This window comes from Pelodiscus sinensis, chromosome 1 (genome assembly GCF_052426305.1).
Source record: "Pelodiscus sinensis isolate ZL-2025 chromosome 1, ASM5242630v1, whole genome shotgun sequence".
In the NCBI taxonomy this organism is placed as follows: domain Eukaryota; kingdom Metazoa; phylum Chordata; order Testudines; family Trionychidae; genus Pelodiscus; species Pelodiscus sinensis.
In genome coordinates this window covers 91005522-91015571 of record NC_143052.1, presented here as the reverse complement: position 1 = coordinate 91015571, position 10050 = coordinate 91005522, and positions in this window count along the sequence as shown.

Below are 10050 nucleotides of genomic sequence, written 5' to 3'. Positions count from 1 at the left end.
GGGAAGGCTGCTCGGAACTTGGGTGGCAGCGGCACAAGAGAGGTGGCGTGTTGGTTTCATTTTTGCCAGCTGTCGGGAGGGGAAAGGTGTGGGGGGGGGAGTGTCAAGAGGAGGCAGCTCCTGGGGATCATCTGTGGGGAGGGGCCTATTTGAAATCATGGGAAGGTGGGCGGGCAAAGCCCGCCCACATTCTAAAAGCCCCTCCCCAACCTTATGGGAGGGACACTGAACCCATGTTCAATTGAATCCAGGGGACAAAAAATGACAACAGGGTCAAGGAGTGCGGGTCACAGGTTTAAAATAAGGGAGCCGGATGGGGACACCGAGCAGAGAACCCCGGACAGCGCCCACTGCTCCTCAAAGCTGTCGATGGAGCCAGTGGACACCGCCCAGAGGAACTCTGCCCGGATTCGTGACACGAGGGAAGAGCGGAAATAGGCCCCACAGTCGCAGAGAACCCCCTCGTCTAACTTCCTTTCCAGCCAGGTTTCCGCCGCTTCCTGCTGTGGCAGAAGCGAGCAGCTGCGCTCCATGGTCCCAGCCACCTGCCACCGTCCCCGCTTGGGCCGCTGCCGCGCCGCTTGTAGTTGTTGATTTCACCTCTTCCCCCCCACCTGCCCCCTTCCTTCTGGCCTCTTGCCTAATCAGCGCCGGGAGAGCTTGGGAGACCCTCCTCCTGCTCCGCGCGGAGCTTGGACCCTGGCGCGAAGCCAGCGCACCACCCAGTGCTCTGCCTCTCTCCTGTTCCCAGGTGTTTGCCCGGGGCAGCCAGCCAGCTGCGCTACCGTGCCAGCCCCTCAGCAAGTCCTCAGCACTCCCAGGAGCCACTGGCTGCAGAGTCCCTCACAGTAGCTGCAGGCGAGCCCTGGCCTGGAGGCTCCTCTCTCTCCTCTTGCAGGGGACGGGAGCCCGCGGTGCCCCGCTTCACACCGGGGAACGGTGTTTACAGCTGCAGAAAAAGGGAAGTAGGGGGACCCATGCCACTTTCACCCCTCCCCCAAGGCTCTCCGATGTTTCTGCACGTGCTGTGGGGAGCGGACACAAGGGTTTGGTGGGGAGAGGGAAAGGAGTCGGAGTTCGGTCAGTGGGAGAGGGGAGCAGACTGGGTCCGGTCAGGAGGGGGGGGATCGGGTTTGGCTGGGAGGGAAGAGAGGACACAGGGTGAATTAGGTGAAGGAGAGAAAGGGGGCGGACTGGGACTCGTCACTGAGGGGTCGGGTTTGCCTGGGAGGGGAGAGAAAGTGGAAACTGGGTTTGGTGAGTGGGTGGGGGGGCACCGGGATGTGTGTGGAAGGGAGACAAGATGTAGGCTGGGTTTGGCTGGAGGGCGTGGAGAGAGTCAAAGAGCCGCAAGGTGAAAAGGGAGCTTTCCTCCTCAGTAGTGCCTGTCCTGCAGCAGTGGGCCAAGGGGTGCAGGAGCAGCCAAAAATGTTTTTGCTTGGGGCGGCAAAAAACTAGAGCCAGCCCTGGGTTGGACATTAGGAAAAAGATGCTGTCAGGGTAGTTATGCACTGGAATAAATTGCCTAGGGAAGTTGTAGAATTTCCATCTTTGGAGATTTTTAAGGGCAGGTTAGATACATACTTGTCATGGATGATTTAGATGGTGCTTGGTCCTGCTATGAGTGTAGGGAACTGGACTTGATGTCCTCTAGAGGTTCCTTCCAGTTCTTTGATTCTATGACATCAATGTGAGGTCATCCAGGAAGGTATATGACACATACTTCTTCAGAAACACTGGCTTGGACAGAAATCTGTATGTGGGGATTTTCTTTTCAGACCAGAAAATTCCAATGGGGGATCCTGAAATGTCCATAGTGATTCTGGGAGACCCAGCATATCCCTTACTCCCATGGCTTATGACACCTTTCTCAGGAAATTTGGACAGTTATAAGGAGTTCTTTAATAATGGGCAGGTGAAGGATGATAGTAGAATGTGCCTTTGGCATATTAAAAGCACTCTGCCTTTATTGCAGATTAGATCAAAATAATGAAAATATTCCCATGGTCATAGCACCCTGCTATACACCCCATAATATTTGCAGGGCTAAAGGTGAAAAGTTCCCCCTGGGATGGAATGTGGGGGCAGATTGCCTGATGGCTGATTTTGACCAGCCAAATATCAAGGTAATTAGAGGGGCTATTAGCATCAGGGAGGCTTTGAGGCACCATTTTGACAGTCAGCTCCAGTAATGAGTCTTTCTATATACCATTCTGCCATGCTTTATTAACTGGCCACCTTGTGTGAAAATGTTGATGATTCCTAACCATGTTTTGTAATCAGAAATTCTCAAATTGCCACAGTGTATTAATTTCAACAGCAACCACCATGTGTAGGAGACACATAAAGATTGGTTTTCTTTCAGAGAGTTTGTTTTTATTAAATACCAATTAACAACTTGCACAAAAGACTTGGAGAGAAGGGAGATAACACTGAAGGGCAGTGTAGGTTCTTATGGCTGTGTGTAAGTCCAACTATAGTTTTGGAAGCTGTTCAAAGGGGTGGAGTGAATGGAGGACTTATATGGGCTGGAAGCTGCAAGCAATTTGTGGGAGGAGTATGGAGAGGGAATGAAAAGCAGTTCTGTATCAGCTAGGGATGTGAATGGTAGCCAGTTACCTGGTAAGCATCACCCTTTGTAGTGATGCTTAATGGGTAACAATTAACTACCAGGCTGGGAGCCAGGAGCCCAGCATGGGGTTGGAAGCAGCTGGGCTGGGGACTGCTCCAGCCTGCTTGTAGTTGGCAGGGGGTCGCTCCAGCCCAGTGGGCTGAACTCCTCCCCCCTCCCCCCCCCCCCCCCCCCCCCCCCCCCCCCCCCCCCGGCCAGGTTAATCAATTCACCAGCAAAACTTAATGTTTAACCAGTTAAATAATTAAATAGGATTTTACATCCCTAGTATCAGCTAGAAGGAGAGGTGCATGAATTCACCCTGCAGCGTAATTGAGGACTTAAGCAGATGTTTTCATTGCTATTGTCCATGCTTTATCTCTATTGTAGGTACACAGAGGAACATACGGTTCCCAGCCATCAGTACAGTACCTTCTACAAGTAAGGCTAAGATTTTTAGTAAAAGTCTTGGGCAATTCATAGGTAATAAAAATTCAGGGAAGCCCCTGACCTATATGTGGCTTTTAATAAACATAACTGAAACAACTTGAGGACTTGGGGCTCCAGGACCCACTGCTGTTGCAGCTCACAGTAGCTGTCAGCTATGGAAATTCTATCTCCACCTGCCACCAGCTTGGAGCTCCTGGGCCAGTGGCTGGGAGCTGTGTGGGGTCCTACCATCAATATCAGCTGAGATCTCTGGGACCACCAACTTCTGACAACACCAGCCCTGTGGCTGTAGGGCGGAAACAGAAAATGTCACAGACATTCTTGGAAGTCATGGATTCTGTGATTTCTGTGACATAATTGTAGCCTTGTTTATAAGCAGTATATTCATTTTTTAAAATGCAAAATAAAACATCCCTAGCCTTGCAAAGTATTTAGGATGTCTTTACCCATGTTCTGGTAGCACCTGTGAGGTATCTTTTGAAAACATATAATTTGCTGATCATTATTGTCCTGGTAAAATGTGTATTTAAGATTCTACTGGATGATTTTGCTGAGACGCTCTCCAAGTTTAGAAAAGCTGGCACAGACCAGTACCTCAGAGACAAAAGGCAGACACCTCAGCCAGGTATCAAAAAATCAAATGGACTATCTACTTTGTTAAGTGATCATTAATTGGCAGGAAGAAGTGTTACTTGAGGGGAGGATTCTATGCCAAAAAATATTTTAAATTTCTGCAAAACTCTGCATATTTCATTTGTCAAATTAACAAAATATAATCGTCAGATTCAATTATTTTGGCAATTTATTTCAAAATACCTGTCAGTTAGTATGTCTGTAATGGTATAGACAAAAAATAATTCAGGATTTGTTTAGTAATACATTCCTCACTTCACAAATTAATATATAACTGAGTAATAATTCATTTAAACTGTAATACAGAAATGTCTTTCATGCACCCCTCAGAAGCAGGGCAAAGGACTGGGGGAATTATGGGTAACATTGGAGCTGAGGAAGAAGGAGTGAACTTGGAAAGTTGTTAGTGTGAGTGAGAGAATTATGGAATGGGTTGTTTGTGGGGCGAGAGACTGTTGGAGAGCCTCCCCCATTCAGACCTTGACTGACCCCTAGCCTCTTCCATTCACTCAGGCACATATGCCCCCATCCCTGTCCTCATGGAGCCCTGCAGCCTCCTTCCCTTTCAGTCTCTGATTCAATGCTGTTACTCCACTATCTCCTGAGCCCCCCACCCCAATTTGTTCCCCCCCCCACTATCCTTTCTGAACCTTAGTCTGTGACCCAGGCAGCCCATGTACTCCAGTCTGTTCCTCCCATATTCTGTGCTTCCCAACCTGGCTCCATGGGCAAGGCTGCTGTTATGATCACAGGCAGCAGCTGGCTATCAGTATCTATCAGCTGCTGCTCTCTGTTCTGCCACCACAGTAACCTCTGGTGGGCAAAAGGCAGAACTATAGCCCTTCTCAGACAGAATGTATTTTCTGTGCAGGAAAAAAAAATCTGCACCAGACAAGAATTCTGCATATGCGCAATGGTGCAGAATTCCCCCAGGAGTAGGATGTGAGTGAGAAATTTACATCTTTGCAAACAGACTTTGTATCACCTGGACCCCGGATGGAGCTGATTCTCAAAGAAGAGAAATGCTATAAGCAGGGAGAACAGAGGATCCAAATCACCTGTCTTCTCATATCTACTCATGGCATCAACAATGTTTGAAAGACAAAAGAAGCATAATTGAACTGGGGGAAGGCTGAAAAATCCAACCAGTCTGATATAGGCATGTGACAAGAGAAACCTTTTTGCTTTAAGTTCACTTAACTTGCTAAGTTAGATATTAGTTTGCATTTTACCTTTTATGTCTTTGTAACAAATCCTGACTTTTATGACTCATTACTTGTAGTCACCTAAGATCTACCTTTCCTGTAATTAATAAATTTGTTTTATTGTTTTATTTAAACTAGTGTGTTTGGATTCAAGTGTCTGCAAGACTCCTTTTGAGATGACAGGGGTTTGTGTATATCAAAAAATAAAATGATGGACTTTATATGAGCTTAAGTTATCCAGAAGAGAACTGGGCAGTACATGACACACATTTCTGGGGACCCATTATCAATAAACTACAGCCTATACTGGAACAGGATACCATACTCCAAGAGGCTCTGGAGACAGACCCATAGTCTCCTATAGACAACCACCTAACCTCAAGATGATTCTTACCAACAACCACAGGACATACCACACTAATACCAACCCTGGTACCTTCCCTTGCAACAAACCCCGTTGCCAGCTTTGTCCACATATTCATTCTGCTGATACCATTATTGGACCTAACCAAGTGAGTTATAAGATCAAGAACACATATTCCTGCGCATCCAGAAATATAATTTATGCTATCATGTGCCGAAAATGTCCGTCTGCTATGTACATTGGACATACATCTCAGACACTTCGCCAAAGGATTAATGCCCACAAAACAGATATCAGACAGGATCACAAAGAAAAAACAATTTCTTGCCATTTCAACCAGAAAGGACACTGTCTCAACGACTTAACTACCTGCATTCTGCTACAAAGACCTTTTACATCTGCACTTGAAAGGGAATCCTCTGAACTGTCATTCATGCTAAAATTCGACACTCTCCGGGGGGGGGGGGATTGAACAAAGACCCCAACTACCTTACCCATTACAAAGATAGCTTCCCCAATTATCACCTCTAATACCATTAGCTCACAGACACTTACCTTCCTTCCCCCCGCCCTGCATCCCCCTTCTGTTCTGAAATGTGATTTGTCCTTTTCATATGTGTTCATTTTTTTTAATTGTATCCTTTGGTATATATGGTTGTGACTATTTTCTTCCACTATTTGATCTGAGGAAGTGGGTCTGGCCCACGAAAGCTCATCATCTAATAAACCATCTTGTTAGTCTTTAAAGTGCTACATAGTCCTGAATTTTGCTTAAACAATAATAGTCATCCCTATTTCTTATATAGTGCTTTTCACCAGTAGATCTCAAAACACTTTACAATCTGTAACGTACTTACCCTCACAACATGTCCCTTCAGAAAGGAAGAATTATTATCCCCATTATACAGACAGGCTAACTGATTTTCCTAAGAGCACACAGGAAGGCCATAATAAAGCAAGGAACTGGACCTAGAGCAATGATGGGCAGCCTGCATCAGGATTCTATATGTGGCCCGCAAGATATTTTGTTTATTGTTGCCAGATTCCGCTGGTTTCCAGCCACATTTTTTTTCCTACCAGTATCTCTAAAGTGACAGGCACATAAAGCAAGAGCACGTGAAGTGAGGTGTGTGCTGACTGCACACAACAAAGACTGTGAGAGCCGTGCGCTCTCTCTACATCCAAGCAAACCATTGCTACAGTTCAACTGGCATCCTACAAATTCTAGGTGCACAAGATAGCAAAACTACCCTATCTCAGGTGATCGTCCTGGTTGTGACAACCTTGCGGCCCACTGAGATGGAGGACCAGTCAGTCATGCAGCCCACTCGCTAGCATAAGCTATGAATTCTTGACCCCACTTGTCTTGATGCCCTGCACAGCTGTAGACCTATGTGTGTATCTATGCACATATGCATGCATACACACATCAGTATTGCGAACTTTGGCAATTGTATTGGGAGTGCTGCAATATTTGGTATGTTGCTTGAAGCCCTCGTTTCTGAAATCAAGAAATCCATGAGACTCTCAGGTTTCTTTTATTTTAAGGTACATTTCTAATACTTGTGTTTGGGGAAAAAAGCTGGACACCATCAAGTGAGTGTTACCGAAAAGCTCAGAAATAAGGAGGAAAATCAAAAGAATCCAACATTTATTACTGTAAAAAATTTCATGATTTTTAAACCAACCTTATGGTTTTTTGGGATCTGACACACGATTTTTGAACACTTGAGGTTGGCAATTCCATAGATAGACTTTTCTGCATTGGATTTGATTCCGCACAAATGGTTCAAGAATATTCTCACATCCCAAGCCTTCCATAACCCTGCTCTTGCCTCTATCTCTGTCCTTATCTCCCTCCAACACCTAAACCTAATTTCAGTTAAAGCTTGTCTCTTCTCATCACCTTTTGTCTTCTTTATGCACATTAGACTTTATGCCTATATCGCTGCTCTGTATTCCTGGAACAGCCTTCAAGTCACCATGTATCATGCTCCTAAGAACTCTTCCTTCAAAGGCCTCTAAACCCCCCCGTTATTCCATGAAGCATTCAGGTTCTGATATTCCTATCCCAGTCTGTTCTGTCTTGCACCATACTGTTTAGCTTATGCTACTGCAAGCTCTCTGGAGCTACTAAAGGGATTGTTAATTAATCAACACTGGACATTCATTATTCAGCTCCATGTATTCTTATGGCACTGTAACAAGTAAGTACAAATATTTTAAAAGCTACTGACACATTGTGTACTTTTTTTATGTCACAGCATTTTTATGGCACTCATCTCTGTAGTACCTGATTAAAGGTACCTCATCAGTTCTAGATGGTAGATGCCGCCTCCTTTCTCTAAGTAAGTCATTTTCTCCTGGAGAGTGTGTGCAAGTGGCTGGTTTATTCTGCGCTGGGTATTTTACACCATGGTTGTTTGGGAAAACGCTAATTGAAATTCTGTAATTTAAAACTGGTGGGCTGAATTCTTCCCTGTGTTGATTCATGGGGGCTATAAGGCAGCTGGACCTCCCCCCGGACATAGGGTGTGTCCCCAGCTTTACACTCCAACCTCAGAAGTCAAGAGCACCCAGTGCAGAAAGCATGTCAGGAGGAGAGCGGGTATGTCCAATGCATTCCTATTCCCTGGCTGTTCCCAATTCTCATAGTGGCCCATAGTGGCCATTGCAGCTGGGTCACAAACTATGAGAGCTAATCCTGCTTCTCTAATTGAGATGGGAATCTGACAGCTGACATAAGCTATGTCTACACTGGAAATGTTTGGCGACAAAAGTGCTGTCAACATGCAAAAGGCACCAAAAGCAAAAACTAGTAAAAACTGTTTTTCTGCCTTCCATTATTGACATTTCATGGCCATATTGCTAGCACCCTGATGACAGAAAATAGCAAAGCCATGTGGGTAAATATCCCACGGTGCAGTGTTGTGGGAAGGCAGAGCTGATCCCTGCGCTTCTTGGGATTTCTTCCTAGCTCTGTGAGCTCTTGTGTTGAGGAATGCCAAAGCAGCACAGCAGTCTCTCCAGCCAACCCCCTGCAGCAGCAGTCAGCTTGTTGCTATCTTTCTAGTGAAGGGCAGAACACTCCAATGATTTGTACTTTGTTCCCCAAACAGAGCAGCTAACTCAGCTGTCAGATACTTCCTGGAGTTTTGAAAGGGGAGGGGCACATACCTGCAGGGCAGCAGAGATCACAAAACACTGAGCAGAGCCATCATGGCATTGTGGGACACTGGAAGAAGCCAGTTCAACAAAACAAACAGCAGAGTCCACACTGGCTCTTTGTTGGGGAGGGGGGAAGGGAGGGGAAAAGACAATCGTCTCTCACAGGGGTGGAAGTTTTTGTTGCCAAAACTGGGTGTTTTTCCCAACAAAAGTTGCATGGTAGTGTAAATGTTCTCGCTGCTTTGTCAACAAAAGGCAGGCTTTGGTGACAAGACATGTCAGTGTAGACAAGTCCTTAGGTGCCTTGTGTGTCCTCTGTGCCCCAGCACTGGACTCAGTGCCCAAATAGGAATAAATTGAGCCCAGTGTGTCTCGCAACATGCTGAATTAGGCTGGTTTGGTGTGGTAAATTGTAAGGAAAGCTATAGTCTGAGCCTGGGAGGAAAAGGCAAAAGTCACAAATACATAGTTTTAAAAAAGGTCCAAAGGGATGAGCTGTCTCTCTTGAGTCCAAAGAGCCTTTCTTTTAAAGCCATTTCATAGCAGTTAGCTACTAGCTTAAGAACGTGTCAGACCATGGTACCAGTGCCTGCTGGTTCAGCCCTGTAGCAGCAGCCATGCAAGGATACAGGTGAGAATCCACAGCTGCTCCTTTTCAGTGCTGCTTTGCTTCCTCAGCCCTGCCAAAGCAGCAGGAGCAGCAGTGCTGCACAGACACCTCCCCAGCCATAGAAACCGAAGGACCAGATTGGGGCTCACTCAGATTTCCTGTAGCCAGGAGCTTATTCCATAATTGTAGGCCCTTCCCTAAGGTTGCCGTAAGCTGAATTGTCACAAGTAGAAAACTAGGCGCTGCCCACTGAAGTGGCTTTCTTGGGCATAGCAAGATTGTCAAAGGGCTGAAAGATTTGCCTCTCTAAAGTAACGAGCCAGTTTCCAAGACGGGGACCTTGAAATGCAAATGGCAGCCAGCACAGAGATGAACTGATGCGGTGTAGTTCTGCCCAGAAGGCAGGCTTGACCGTGCAGCTTCTGGGGACCCCGGGCACAGGGGTCAATTCCATGGATGCTCCAGGGCTGGATACCCATGGGGAAAAAATAGTGTGTGCTCAGCACCCACTGGCAGTCCCACAGATCAGTCTTCCCTCTCCCTCTCAACACCTCCTGCAAGCCACTGAACAGCTGATCTGGAACAGGCAGGAGGCACTGAGAAAGGGGGAAGAGCAAAGGCAGGAAGAGGTGAGGGAAGAGGTGAAATGGGCAGGAAGAGGCAGGGTCAGGGCAGGAAATGAGGTCTGGGGGTGGGGCCTTGGAAGAAGGGGTGAAGTGGGAACAGGGGTGGCCTGTCCATGTAGGCGAACTAGGCGGTTGCCTAGGGCGCCCAGCTAAATGGGGCGCCAAATGGTGGTGCAATATCATTAAGGGGTTTGGAGGTGGAGCGCCGATTGCATGGTTTGCTTAGGGCACCAGTTGCTGGCAGCTAGTCTAGGGCTGCTCCTGAGTGGGAATGGGGCAGGGGTGGAGCAATGGTCAAGTACCTCTGTGAAATGAGGAAGATGGCACACACATATATCCCCCTGGTGCAGTGAGCTCCAGCCAAGTAGAGTGAGCTGAAATAG